We start from the raw sequence: 16130 nt of genomic DNA, 5'->3' as shown, positions 1-16130 counted from the left end.
TCGTCTAATGTGATGGTTAGAGCTACAAGTGATCAAGGACAACTTGTAGCCACTGTTGATACTGCAGAGTTGTTATTGTAGAGATGCCGCGAGAGCATAGCCAATAGGACTGAAATATGCACAAAATGGTCACATTATATTATTTATTTATTTATAAAAGGTACACCAACAGCTTATATAATAAAAAGTTACATCAGAAATTGGACTGTTAAATTAAAGGTCCACACAGCATTTCCAGTATAAGACAACGTTTAGGTAGATAGCTAAATATTGTAAAGGTAACGATCATAGTATAAACCTTTCCACATCACTTTTCATAGCTTCTTTGGTATCGCACAATTACAATTAGTGCTTGTGTTAATACGCAATCTTCTTCTTCTTATCGTGTGGGTTCTGAATACCAGCCTGATCAACCCTGGTATCAGGGTTATGATTGAGCCGCCACAGGCCCCTGACATGGCTCATGTAACGATTACTCACTGACATCAGTAAATAGTAAACGGGACTAACGGCTTAACGTGCCTTCCGAAGCACGGATCATCTTACTTTCGGACAATCAGGTGATCAGCCTGGACGCCCTAACCAAACTAAGGATCACAGAGTGATTTTTGTGATATGTCCCCACCGGTATTCGAATTCTAATATGGAATAATGGACAGTGGCCCCGATTCCTGCAGACACCTCCTAATTTTATTTTAAGTTATACCTGTCATTTTCTTATCCGCCGAAAAGGAAAGAGACGGATGATTCACAGCTCTTAATTTTAGGAAGAATGAGTAAATGAATGAATAACCCGGGCGAATCAAAAAGGTATCTCGCTGGTATGCAAACCGTTTGACGTGTGCTGTCAACTTAATTCTGTCGGGTTATTGGCCAATGCAAAATTTTTAGACGGTTGTTTTAGATTTGTGCTTAAAATTGACGTGTGTTCCATGAATTTTATGCTTGTCGATTACCCGTCCCTTTCCTTTTCGGCGGATAAGAAAATGACAGATATAACTTAAAATAAAATTAGATGGTATTTACAGGAATTAGCACCATTATGATGATAAGGGAACAGCTACATTCCTCAAAAACAATATAGATGGCGCTGTAAGTATTTTTTTCGTTTAATCTTCTAATTTCGTGGATAACAGACATATGCATCTTTTATCTTTGTTTTTAATATAAATGATGACCCTTTTACTATACCTAGGCACAATTACATATTCCACCCATTATTATTCTGATCAAAATAAAGAGAAGCAATATAGGTAGCAACGTAATTCTATGCATAATGTGATCTAAATATCAAGCAACAATTATTTTTATATATGCTTCTGATATTACATTGTATTTTGGAATAATTTATGTACCCGAGTAATGAGAATATGTAGAACGCCATGCATATTGTTTTTGGTGATCTTAGAGTGGAAAGTCCTTCCTTGTCCCATTATTCGGTCCCGTGTAACCCCGCCTTTACTTAGCAACCCAATACTAAGCAATGAAGTGACCTTTCTTAGTTGAAACCCAGTGTAGTGTGACAAGCCAACACATCCGGTGACCACGCAGGTAACGGGTTCAATACCCCGGCTATCCCAAGTTGCTTAGGTACAAGTTTAAAGTAGGTACTTCTGAGTGAATAAAAGAAGAAGATTGCTTGCGAGTTTTTTTTGACCTGATAGCTCAGGTTTGTGGATTTGTGTTTATTGTAGGTTCATTTTTTTGTTAAAATACGTAAAAATATTGGTAACGTTTTATGATGAACATCAATGTTTCATTTAAATTACTAAGGGCCCTATTATACTAAGACACTATGGTGGCGTAAACGTAGTATGAACTCTACCTCTTCTGCATACATTTTGTTAGAGGCGCAATTGTGGTGACGCCATGGTGTCCCAAACTAGTGGTGGAAACGAAGCCGAAATTCACCAACTCCACGGGTATAATAACGGGATACTCTAAAACAAAACATATCATCATCATCATCAGCCGTAAGACGCCCACTGCTGGGCATAGGTCTCCCCCAAGGACATCCACGACGATCGGTCCTGCAGCGGCTTCTGAGTGAATAAAAGAAAAGGATCCTTTGCTTGCTCAAGCAAAGGATATATATAATAATTTAAATAATAATAATATATTTTTTTATGTTTATTAATTACTTTTAAGGACGTTAATGCAAATTGTCCTCTGGTGAGTAGTAGCTTGATCTAATAGGAATTGAATTCGATGACATCATAACGATGCCGATTCTAGTGCACAAGACTTTATTTTATATAAGACTGTTTTTAAATTAGTGTCATCCTTCACTTATACACTTCTCATCAAAAAAATCGAAACACTTCCGTTTTCATTGTTTCTGTCCGAATTTAACACAAAAAAGAATTCATACGATGAAAAAAAAATACATAAATGTATAGCTGGCAGTTTGGCCATTACAGTAATAAGCGAAAATTCTAAATTCAAAATTAGAATTTCATTTGTTTATCTTATAAACGAAATGAATCACTGTTTTGAGACAAATGTGTGTTTAGGGTTGGAGTACATTTAGCGTTTAAAAACTAAAAATTGGCGCCTATCCTTAAACTTTTTGTTTTTTATTTCAATACTGTGACTTTGGGACGTCTGAAAAAAGGTTTTTTTTCTAAAACGTATGGATACTTCGCCCACAGAAGCCGCCCAAGTTGTGGCATTGCTGGATTCTGGCCTTAGTCAGCGTGTTGTGGCTGCAAGACTGCATCTAAGCCTGTCATCTGTTCATAGAGTCTATAAACGTTATCGGGAGACTGGTTTGTTCACGCGCCGTTCAGGATCTGGCAGGAATCGGGTCACTTCTGAGCGAGATGATCGATTTATTGTAACAACTTCTTTAAGAAATCGACGCCTTAACGCTTTTCAACTGCAGCAGCGGCTTCGTGTTGTACGAAGGGTGGCTGTAAGTGACTCTACAATTAGAAGAAGGTTGAAGGTTCGTGGACTGGTACCGCATAAGCCAGCAAATGGGCCGAAATTAACTGCAGACCATCGAAGAGCGCGCCTTAACTTTGCACGTGAGCACCTAAATTGGTCATACCTACAGTGGAGCAAAGTTCTCTTTTCTGATGAGTGTAAAATTATGCTGTATGGTAACGACGGAAGGAACAAGGTCTACAGAAGAGACGGAGAACGCTATGCGCAATGCTGCATTGAAGAAAAGGTCAGCTATGGTGGCGGTTCGTGGACGGTTTGGGGAGGAATCAGCGCCGACGGTAAGACAGAGCTTGCTTTCGTGTCTGGGCCACGTCTGCCTGCACTAAACTGTCATCGGTACGTCGAAGAGTGTCTCGAGCCTCATGTGATGCCCTATGCACATTTTATTGGCAACGGCTTCATATTTATGCACGACAATGCTAGGGCTCACACCGCGGGCGTCGTACGAGATTATCTTAACGAAGTCGATATCTCTATTATGGAATGGCCAGCAAGAAGCCCGGACATGAATCCCATTGAACATCTGTGGGATGAATTAAAGAGACGAATTCGAGCAAGAGATCCTGCCCCAGAAACACTTAGCCAGCTGCAAGATGCAATCCAAGAGGAATGGGACAATATACCACAGCATGTGATCGTGACTCTCATCCGATCGATGAAGAACCGTATGGAAGCAGTAATTAGAGCTCGGGGAGGGAATACAAGTTATTAAATAAACGTTTTTTAGCTTTTTTTTTCATTTACGTGTGTTGTTTTATCCATTTCCTTTATACTCCATACGGAATAAAAATGACTCATTTAACAAAACACGAAACCTATGAAAAATTCATTTAAATTTAGAACATTAACATTAAGATTTGATAAGCTCATATTACTCACTATTAAACGACATTTAACATTTATTCCTAAATGTACACATTTTTCTGATAATCCTGACAAAACGTAAACTTGCAAGGTGTTTCGATTTTTTTGATGAGAAGTGTAATTAGTGCAAGAAAGGGATAGAGTTAATTTAAATTTGACAAAATAAATTAATTTATCTACAATAAGGGACTTTCCAATTGGCGTTTCCCAAAAACACAACAGATGGTTGTTAAGTTTTTTCTTCGTTTAAACTTCTGATTTCATGGATAACAGACATAAGCATCTTTTATCTTTGGTTTTGCTTATAAATGATAACCCTTTTTATTACACCAAGGTACAATTTCACCCATTATTATTCTGATCAAAATAAAGAGAAGCAATATGGGTAGTGACATCATTCTATACATAATGTGATCCAAATATCAAGAAACAATTAGTGTTATATATACTTCGGCCATTTACATTTTTGAATAATGATGTACCCCACTGTACCCCAGCAATGAGAAAATAGGTAATTATCACGTTAAAAGTGAACAACGCCATCTATCGTGTGTTTGGGGAACGATTAGAAAGTCCCTCATTGACACCATTGTCACTTTGACAATCCATTGCCTAATTATGCTTCAGCCCATCGCTACACAACATAGGTCACTCAAACGACACCCTTCAATTCTCAAGAGGTATAAAATGATTATGGAAACAAAGATCTAGTGATATCACTCACTATCTCTATATTACATTTCATGTTGCCTTTTTGTAATTTTGTAATCACATTTGTAACTACATTTAACTCTTAATTATCTATGTTATCCATGTAAACGACCTGGGATAGACATTTAGGAGTCGCCGTCGCCTGACACGGCTTGGACGCGATGATGATGATGATCTATGTAAGTAATAACTTAATTTGCTACTAGTAGATATCTAGCACAGTACTAGAGTTATTGAGAGCAGTTCAAGTACTATTTTACTAACACAGTTGGCTCATCCATAACGGAATATAGCTCACCAACTATCACGCTGGTCTTACAGAAAGCCCGATGATGCCTGGGTGCTTAGTTCATTTTAAAATTGATGTGGCATTTGACTACCCCTATTGAGAACATAGTCGTGAGCTGTTATGTTATTTCATTCCCTAGACGCTTACTATCTCTACATTACAACTTCACTTTTTATAACTTTGTAATTACATTTACTACTTATGTTTAATTTAGTTGTAAATGTAATTACAAAGTTATAAATAGTGGAATTGTAACGTAGATATAGTAAGCGTCTAAGGGATGAAATAACATAACTGTTACTATGTAATAGTAGTACCCTAATAACGTAGTACAGTTATTGAGGGCAATACTGTATCATTCATTTCATGGGCTATAAATAGGATGCAATTCAACCGATCAATAGGCCGACTCTCGACCTCTGTTGCATAAACAATACAGTTACTATGGAATTGGACCACTGTGGTTGTTGTATTTACCTACAGTGTAATAATAAATTCCATCTACAATATTGATCATATAAGAAGAACCTCTTGCCGAAGGGATTGGCTGGAATAAGGACAGGACCGCGAAAAATGGAAAGAGGGGAGGCCTTTGCCCAGCAGGGGGATCTTGTAGGCTAAGATTAGATTAGGAAGAACACTCATTATCTAAGGAAGAGAAGATAGAAGGAAAGACAAAAAGACCTAGAAGAGCTTACATAACATAAACTGCCTATATACGTCCCACTGCTTGGCACAGGTCTCCCCTCAATCAACCGGAGAGGGTATGAAGCATACTCCACCACGCTGCTCCAATGCGGGTTGGTGGAGGTGTATTTACGACTAATAAATAGCCGGGACCAACGGCTTAACGTGCCCTCCGAAGCACGGAATCATCTTACTTTTTCGGACAATCAGGTGATTCAAGCCTGAAAAGTCCTTACCAAAGAAAGGACAGTCTCACAAAGTGATTTCGACAATGACCCCATCGGGAATCGAACCCGGACCTTCAGATCGTGAGCCTACGCTCTAACCACTAGACCACGGAGGCTGTAGAAGAGCTTACATGGAACAAATGAAAGAATAGGCGAACGTCGTGTTTTATATAGAAGTCATCATATATGTTTACGGCAGTTGCAGGACTGAGTCACTAGTTTTATGTTCTAGGACGATTATGACGATCTTGCTGACGTCATTTCCGGACCTATTTCTGTCCTAGCGCTCACAGATATGTACGTCCTACCAGTAAAATTACTTAAATACCTCCCATACTTAAAGACCAACTTATACCTTATGCGTAGGGTTTGACTGGGTAAAAGATAAATTATAAAATGCTAATGTAGAAATAAAAGCTAGTCTAAGATGATCGAAAATCAATCTAATTTTAGATTTTGACTTATTCTCGAATTATATTTATGAGTTATGTTATAATGAGTGCGACGTTTGACCGCTATTATTGATGATGTCACAGAGCAGTATTTCCATACAAAATCCAAAGAAAACTTTCGTTTTGACGTTTCGAAAATAAATCTCATTTCACTATGTTGTCAAGTAGCCTATTAGAATGACATTATCTCTCGTACAAAAACTGTTATACTGTTAGTGCGAAAGAGTCTCTTGTCACTTTCGCACTTGGTTGGTTAGTTTTTTTATGGCTGATTCCTGGTAGTGGTCGCCTGGAATAAAATGCTTCAGAGCAATAAGGTCGCCCATTTGTACTGTTGGTAAACGTTTTATAAATGTTTGTATGTTCTGTTTGTATGCAGGAAAGTGTAAATTATTTGATTTGGTACTGAATCGTATGATGACTAAACACAACTCACGCCCGCCATGAATATAGGGATGGCTAGAACCAAGACTCTTGATGAGACAAAATTAGAACAGACGGCATTAAGGTTGGTTCTTAATTACTGACATTAAGTCTGTATTTAGATGGACTGGAATATCCAAACACAAGGCTTTTAGTGGGCTTGTTTGACAACCCACTAGGTTTGGTCATGTAGCTAATAGTTCAGAGTAGGTATAGATAGACAATCAACCCGGAATTTTGGGTGAATTCCCATTTATACTAATTTTTCACCCTCCCTACCCATCTATATAGAAAATCCATTATTCATCATTCATCTACCCGCCTTTTTTAATGGGGAGTATTCCTAAAATACTGGGTAGATTGCCCATCTATAGTTTAAAATATTATATATGAAGTACTTACCTACACTAATCAGTTTGTATAGAGAGTAATGTCCAGTAGTGGGAAGTAGGTAAGTACTGTAAGAGATCTTAATCTAGAAACAATATTCACAGGTAATCAGAGTTGAAAATTCCTTTTCTAACTCACTTATCAAACACGTAAGTGTTAACATAATTGGGGGACATAACTGAGTACACAGTAAATAGCACAGTGACGTGTAAATTTATTGTGCAAATTGTTTATAAGTATATTGTTTATATACAAATGTGCTCCGGCCAAGTAGTTAATGCCATCTGCGGCAAATATATAATAAGTCACGTCAAAAACAAATTCAAATTTGTATATTGGGGGAAAGTATTAGCAAAAATATTAAATAATCCACATGGTGCTGGCTAAGCGCACGGTGCCGTAAACACCTTCTTTCAAGACACTCATTGACATCATTCAAACGTATAAAATAACGCGCCCGCATACATACATAAATATAAATTTTAATATGAACAACCGTTTATTTTAAAGTAATGTAAAACACTCCTCAGGACATTTTCGCCTTACCGAGATAATTAAAAATAATTCTAAATTACATTGCAATTGAAATTTATTACGAAGTCAGTTCTTTTTAATTTCTTCATAACCTTTTATACCCTTTTTTTCATTAAAACCAAAAAAGGTTGTTGCGTGGTTTGTGGTTAACCGATTCTATATTACTTACCTAATATCTAAAATTTTGGGATAACCTTCAAAAACTCTATGAACATTTTCCAAAAGGTAGATAAGAAACTTAGCAAATTCTAAGAAGGTACAGTTTTTAGAAATAAGGGAGGTTTTGTTCAGTGTGTAATAGTGACGCAGCATTCTTAGAACAATCGCCCGCTCGTCGTAGCGCGCGGCGCGGCGCGGCTATACAGCGCGCGTTACACACTGCGGACTATTATCATCGCACCGCCTCGTACTCTCCCGGGTGGAAAGAAACGCAATAAAAAGTTACATGACATTTCAGCGGTCGGAAAGTTAAGAGTTTTTGAAGAATTCCCTCATTTGCTGTTACTTTGGTGGGATTCTATAATTTGATGTCATTCTTCAAGCGACGGGACGTCGCTTTTATTTCTTATACGACCTGAGATTATCTTACAAGGATAAAGACTTGATAAACGCGTAGTAGGTAGTTACGTATCTTATAAAAGTTAGACTACTTCTGCTTAAGAACCCAGCTTTGAATGCAAAAGAAGATGGATGTGGCGACAAATGCGCGCAGATATATCCAGGCTGTCTCCACTCCGGCGGTAGTTGTTATCCGCTCATGTAAATCAGGTTCAATCACAGCTCGGGCTCGTCTCTTCATTCGGCTCGTAAATCGCCGCCGCCGCCGATCCGGCCTCCGGCAAGTATACGTTGCGTCTGAAATTCCAATTAAGGCGAAGCTTAGACGGTTATAGGAGTTCGCAGGTCGACTGCACGCGGCGATCGCTCACTTGCACTTTTAATTAATTTATTTATCGGGTTCGCGGATCGACGGCGCAACGCGCGCCGGCGCCCCGCCCCTCCGCCGCCTATAAAACCCGTCGAAGGCCGGCGACGTCCGTCAGTTTTCTCAGGGACGCCGGCGGCGGCGTGCGCCCCGCTCCCCTGCGCGGGGTCGAGGGTGAGCGCAGTCGAGGGTGTGCAGAGGGTTGCGTGCGGAGCTGACGCGGCCGACCTTGAGGTGAGTGGTGCACGCGCCGCGCGCCCCCGCAAGTCGATACCCGCCCGCCCACACGCTGCACTACAGCTGTTCAGCTTGATAACGTGTCATTTCCTCGCTTACCCTATTATTTTGTGACACTTTTATTCCGTTTCCTTCTTTGAGCGCACAACGTCGTTGATTTCAGCAGCAAACAACAATTACGTCGCGTGTCCAACTGTCCACGTTATTTTCCATATTTTGGGATGTTTTAATGTTGACGACTTTGTACGTTATTTTTCGTACTTTTTACTTATATTTTGCCTATAGGTAAATTTAAAATGTATTTATCGTGACTTCATTACTATAATATTCTGTGTGTAAATTTTTCTGATTTCATTCTTCGATCACATTTAACTACATGTTGTATTTTTCTCAGAAAATTACTTTTCTTTCGTATCGGCTTTCCGATCTTCGTCCGTCAATTATTTGAAAACGTTCGCTTCAAGGAAGTCTGCAATTTACGTCGATCATAAATGAAATACTCGAGAATTATTGGTTTATTTTTTATCTGCATTAATTAAAGGCAGTAAAGGTCAAGGTTCTTATAAAAGTTTAATAAATAATTATGACGAATTTATTAGTAGGTATATAAATAGCAGTTTCTTAAAAATATCTCTTATAAAAGAAAATTTTAAGTGTTACTACGTATATACACATTAGGTTAGAAGTTATTCAAAGTAATTTTCTTCTCCACAATTTTAAATTTATTAGCCGAAAGATAACATTATCACGTTGTAACGCGGACGAAAATTCGCCCCGGCCTTCGTCGTAATTTAATAATGTACTTAGGTAGATACTAAAAGTCTGTTACCCATAATACAAGCAATAAGTAATATTTTTTGCCAACAATTCATAATTCTTTGGTACCTACAAAGGGTTTCTAGAAAAATGTTAATTGACGAATAGGATTTCGTAGGTTATGTACCTAGGTAGAGTAAGTAGGTACTTCTCTGCTGGAAAAATGTTGTACCTACACAGCGACGTTTTGAAATCAACAGTAAAATCAGTACAGACAGATAATTTTGTGATCGAAACTTTCGTCCTAGTTAATAATGTTCTTAATTCGAATTTGTTTTTAAATTCACTAAATCTTTTTTAAGTTATGACAAACCTTGTAGAAGCAGAACTAGAACTACATAAGTCTTGTAGAAACTATGTAAAAGAGCCACCCTGACATGAAACATCCTGCTTCACAAGAATAAAATAATTCGATGCCCGTGAGATTCGCACAGAAAGTAATTTTACTAAATAAAGTTTTAGAATCTACTACAAGCAGAACCTACTAAAACTAGATTACTTCCGAACAAGATTAGGCATCTCAGAATAGTCGAGCATTCACAAAATGTGTGCTGGAAGCGATTCCATTCATAGTCAGATTGCGAACGCGATCATAGGCAGATGCGATAGTAAAGAGTGTACTTACTAAAAGTTCAGAACAATAGTCGAACAAAAATGTAGACTTGTCATGCGTCGCGATGACTTCATTTATTAGTAGGCCACGAAACTCCCGCGATAGTCTACATTTTATCTTCAAAAATAAAAATTGGAACTAAAAAGATACTAGAAAAGCAGGCACAGATTTAGATGAGAAATATAGTCGAACAAAAATGTAGGCTGGTCGTGTGTCGCGATAACATTCATAATCCACGCCCGTGGGGTTTGCACCAATTGAGTTCGGAATCGGACCCCTCATAAATCGAGAGCTGTATGCCGGATAACTAAGTGCTACCAGTTTTTCGAGGGTCTGCTCGCTTCCGACAGGTTTTTGCTAAAAATATGCTCTCTGATTTTATTTTTAAATTGCATTCATATTTTGTAAATGTTATTCGAAAATTGACGAATTCAATGGTTAAATAAATTTAGTAGCTAAAAGTTGTGCTTTAAAACGGGAGTCATTCATAATTTATTAAAGGTACTTACTAAGTTTTAATACCGATTACGATTGTATATAAATACGACATCTAAAGTATTTATGCAACAATGAAGAAAGACAAAAACAAATAATCTTATTTTCCTTGCCTACATAATGTTACCAAAACGTATAGAATACGATGCGATTTAGCATCCTTATCAAATTGTTACGGATTACTGGCTCCTTATGATCTTAAGGAAAAAGCATGGCCCCACCAGTTGGTCGGAGGCCAAGTATGGACGCGCAGTAATTACTGTCTCAGGGCTCTTAATTTGCTTAATTTGCCCGCGCAGAGGCTGGGGCTAAATCGCACGATTTAATGGGTTATCTGAATGATGTGCATTGTTTTAAAGCGGTTTGCGTCTGCTACCAACGTCCCGGAGACTGTACGCTAAATGCTCGCAATTTTGAGGAAATTACCGCTTGTCGTATTGGAGCGGTTTGTAGAGGCAGCTAGTAGGGACTCGGCAAGAGGAAATACAAATTGCCGAGAACACTGATAGTAAAATCCGGATTTAAAATGAGACTTAAGTTAAGAATTAGATTATGCAACCGCACGTTTATAGTAGCTACTTACCTGGTTTCTTCTGACGTTACCCAAAATGTGAGGCTCTTTTTATGTTATTGTTAAGAACAAAACAAAGCTTGCGTCAAAACGAGCAAGATTAAAATATTTTTTTATGAAAAACAAAAATTCCTTTGCTGAATTAAAAATTTAAGCTCCCGTTGAAAAAACAGAGGTAACAACAAATTATGTCGGATTTCAGGTTGAAACGGAAAAATAAAAACTGCGAGGTATAACAGAAAATAATACGTGCCCTGCTCAAGATTGCTTTCGTGTGGTTTGCAATAAAAGCCCAACAATTAGAGATGGGTTTGGAACAGTAACAGATACGTTTTGGTAGCTATTTATTACACAGAGATTCATTACTGCGTTAGGAGGGTAAAGGAAATTTTATCGCATAGATCCTTATCTTAACCCACTCTTAACCCTTTTTTATTCTGTTAGTTTTTGTTTCTCAATACCAGCACAACATTGCTTCAATAATTAAGCTTTCTGTAGGAGACTAACAATGGCGTAGAATGAGGTTCGTTTAGTACTACGAATCGAAACTGACCAACGACAAAAAAGTAACTAGTACCACACTAGTACATTAGAACAGTTACTTTCCGTAACAGCGACGTGGACAGTATCAATATCGACACTCTAGCACCAAGTGTGTGCTCAACCACGGAACCCTGTATTTAGAGCATGAATTTTAGATACGTGTAACCGAGGACAATATGCTCAAAATGTTGACTCGTGTGTACTGTCAGATGCGGACGGTGACCACGCGACAGACATTACTTATTCATCGGCTGCACGACAGTGCACTAGGCCAAGTCCTTTGTCAGCAGAGACTTTTACAAAAATCGTCTACTCATTTAATTTGTAATTTATGTCTGAAAGGGTCGAGGAATACAAATAAAGAACCGGTATAAAAAGATATGAAACGAGATAAAAATGTAACGCCTAAATAAAATTTCCGAAAAATTTCGTCGTGCCTCTAACCCCCTAACTTATTCATGTACACAAACAAACTTAGCTCTACGAAGTTAACAGTAACACAAACGTACGGGTGAAAAAATGTGAAAACTAGTGAAACTTGTGCCGAATTTTCGCCTAAACTCCACTTTTGGGAGCAGAACACGAACAGTTGAATTATAGGGGGAGCCGTCAGCCCAGCAGCACGTCTTACTCGTTGCGAATATTAAGATTTATGTGCGATCTCCGCCCAGCCTCACAGTAAACAAGCATGATGTGACACCATTTAGCGAAATGTTTTTGTACTATCAGTAATTTCGTCTTAATATACTAGAAATGTAGAGTCGAGAACGTCTTCCGATTTAATTGCTGAAGAACAATTCCAGATTTATATTAAAATATGTTTTGTATAATAACATTGAAAAATACAGAGAAAAGTGAGAAGAGTGGAAAAATCAAGTACTTAGAGGCATTTGCCCTGCAGTGTGATCGAATAGGCTAGATAAAAACAATAGACAAGACAATAACAACGTAAACCTTAAACAAATAAAGTACTTAATTAAATGTAAACTACTTAACAAAATGTAACGTTAATATCTGGGTTGACTCAAAAGAGCGTTTATATAAATTCTTATTTTACAGAGTCATATCAGTAGGTACCAACTCAAAAGAGTGGAGCATTAAAAAAGCGTCGACAATACCTCGCCGCGGTTTGCGGGCCACCCGCACAAATAATTTAATAGGCGTGCCCTGCGTATTGTCATTGTAATAAAATTGCGATAAGGAAAGAAAACAGCCGTAATTAAACAGAGTCTTCTTTTTCCTTAATGCTTCATTTAATTACCAGTTGCCATTCTGCTGCTGAGGTTGGAGTTACAGGTAGCTCACGCCAGGTTACTCTACGTAAACAAATTAAATTATTTGTCTCATTAAAAAAGACAAATATGTCTCCAGGGTGTCAGTGACATTGTATCAAAAACTTTAAGGGGTGATACAGACCATGATTCTAAGTTGATATCAAGTGGAATTTTCCGTCGCAAATATATGGAACTGAAAATAATTTAAAAAACATCTTTCATGAATTTTCCGACAGGAAATTCCACTTTATATCAACTCAGATCATGGTCTGAATCATCCCCCTCAGTATTCGTTACGGTGTCACTAACACCCAACGTACTTGTAGGGCTACCTGTACGTTCGAAGTATGAGTAACGAATACTGAGAGAGATGATTCAGCTCCTTATTCTGAGTTAATATCAAGTGGAATTTTCCATCGCAAAAGTGTAGAATTGCAAATAATTAAAAAAAAACATGCATTTGTGACGGAAACTTCCACTTGATAATCATGGTCTGATACATTCCCCTCAGTATTCGCTACGATGTCACTAACATACTGTACTAATACGAGTACTAATATGTATACACTTTGAAACCATGTCACATTAACATTTTTGACAAATTAAACCGTAAGTCTCATTAAATGTCAAATATGATAGTGCGACAGGGTATTAAAGTGGGTACTCATGACTGTACATATAAGAAAATTCTACCGCATCTACTTATTCTGTGATTGTCGGGGATAAAAACTAGAAGCTCAAATGTAGGCGGCGGCACTGTTGAGTATTCCTAAATTTTTTCAGTTCTCCATACTGTCCAGCTCAAATTCGTGATAAATTGCTATAAAATGTGTAACAACGTGGAGTGTATCCCATTTAAAGGATGAGTTACCAAGACAAAAAGCCATCAGTTGGAAATTAGGCAGTTTCGATTGAAAATAACTTTTTCTGAGTTTTCTTCTTTCCGATCTTTAGGTGATAAATATAACACTTTGATTTTAACAGTTAAATGTGGCGCAAAGGGTTATAGTGTAAACATATAAGTATATGTTACCAAAACATTATGTTTATTTATTCAAATACCTACTATTGGGAACTGACAAAATTTTAAGAACACTCCACAGTAGCGACACCTGATGGGAGAAATAGGCAGCTATAAAAGCATAATATACCTCAAAGTAGGTATTTTATTATGCACTTATAACATTGTCGAAAAAAGGCTAGAGTCGCGATTATGATTGTTTATAGATACCGTTCGTAGCCGGTACAGCGATCCTAAGGTGATCTTGGTCTGTAGGTGTAAAGCTAAGTTTAAACTGGTAAATGATTATGAAAAATAACATAAACGAAGTAATGACCAAAATTCGCTAATATATTTAGCTACAGATGTATTAAATAATAAACTCTCCATAACTGATGCAGCGCATTAAAATGCTATTATGATAATATTATTTAAATACTCATCTCAGTTCATGTTCGAGCCAGATGTCGCTTTAGAATCCCATGACACGAAATGACTTAATAAATTGGATGTACATTTCTACTTGTAACATTTTTCTCAATAGTGGGTTATGGTAACAGGTGAACAAAACATTAGAAAATTATTCGTTGCCATAACAATTTTAATACAAAATACATATATTCAGTCTTGAACGACCAATAAAAACTGCACAAAAACTAGCACCAAGGAGACCCGTCACCAAAACAATAAACTTATGACTTTTAAAAAACGAACTCTAAAATCCGGGCCAGCTATAAAAACGCGAGCTAATAAAAACAAAAACAATGTGGAACTTCTTTGATGACAGCCACATACGAGCGAGTGAAAACATTCAGTTCACCTCGAGTTTTCGCAGTAAAAGAGCAAACAGATTGAGTTCGATGCGAACACGGAGTCGATCACCGACATAACACCCGGCCTCAAGTGATACATTTACTATTGTACTCGAAAGTGATTTAAATTTGTGTTTTTATAAACACTTTAAATTAAATTAAAAAATAAATAAATTCGATTAGCTGTTCACTTATATAAATTGAAAAATAACAATTACGTTACACAAACTAACTTTATTATGTTATGTTCTATAAAAACGGATGGCTTTTAACGATTACAAAAGAGAAAACAAAATTCCTACGTGCATCTTTCTGCTGGTCCAGCCATTTTCAATTAACAAGATCACAATTCATTTACATGTAAAACGGGAACCTATTGACTACGGCAAACAGTTGATTGGAGCTTTAACCGTTAATTAACTCTGCTGAGTTTATTTCAATAAACCAGGCGACTGATTCCTTGTTAATTGCCGATGCAACGTTACTTGTGCAGAATGCAAACCAACAGACGTAAAATGTTTACGGAATGCGCTCCGGTGGATTTTAATTGTTCTATTACTGTTCCTACGCAGTGGTCTAAATGTTTCTTTTTTACGATTATTATTCAAATAATTCAGCTCTTTACAGTACCTTGTTTTGGAATTAAGTAGGTCTATTTTACACAAATTGTGCAAAAAAATTATTCAGTCGTTACTATCCAATAAGTAATATCTTATACCTTAGTCAGGCTTAGTGTAGGTAATATAATAATTATGCAATAAATACTTACACAAAACATCGTGGTATAAGTGTGAGGGTTTATGTACAAGCCACAATACTTGTTTGTCACGACATTGAACGAGTACGCAATATCAAAAGCAAGGATTTTCTGCAACTAGTTTTTGTTCGTATTGAAAGATCAAAAAGTGAAATGTTATCAGAGCACGAGACTAGAAAATATTTTCACTGACATGTCTGTCGGATCTGGACTGCACTATCATTTGCTGTTTGCAAAAGTTAGTTCAGTTTTAGTCACGTTTCATTTTCCCCTGATTCGTGCATTTTTAGAGTTCCCTTGCATTGGTGCATTCCGGAGTAGTTCCATCTCTATCCCGAGCGCGTCTTATTATGCAAGGTCATTGTGTTCCGCTGTCGACACTCTGCGAAAATCACACCCGGAATATTGTAATGCCCGCCTTCCTCCTATTGTTGGCGTGACAAGTCCAGACTTAAATATTCCATAAAATTTGCAAGAACAGCTTAAGGGGAACTGTAATAATTGCGTAAGTATGTCCCGCTGTTATGGCCGACCTATACGGCTTGTCGCTGCTGTTCGTTA

General features: G+C 37.5%; 1 protein-coding gene across 1 annotated transcript in view; it reads left to right on the top strand.

The window, feature by feature from the left end:
* Window positions 1-16130, top strand: part of LOC126371800 (matrix metalloproteinase-14-like) — a 197648-nt gene that overhangs the window by 72710 nt on the left and 108808 nt on the right. The window lies entirely within an intron of this gene.

The sequence above is a fragment of the Pectinophora gossypiella genome, chromosome 13 (genome assembly GCF_024362695.1).
Source record: "Pectinophora gossypiella chromosome 13, ilPecGoss1.1, whole genome shotgun sequence".
In the NCBI taxonomy this organism is placed as follows: Eukaryota; Metazoa; Arthropoda; class Insecta; order Lepidoptera; family Gelechiidae; genus Pectinophora; species Pectinophora gossypiella.
This window is presented reverse-complemented; position numbering and strand designations above follow the sequence as displayed.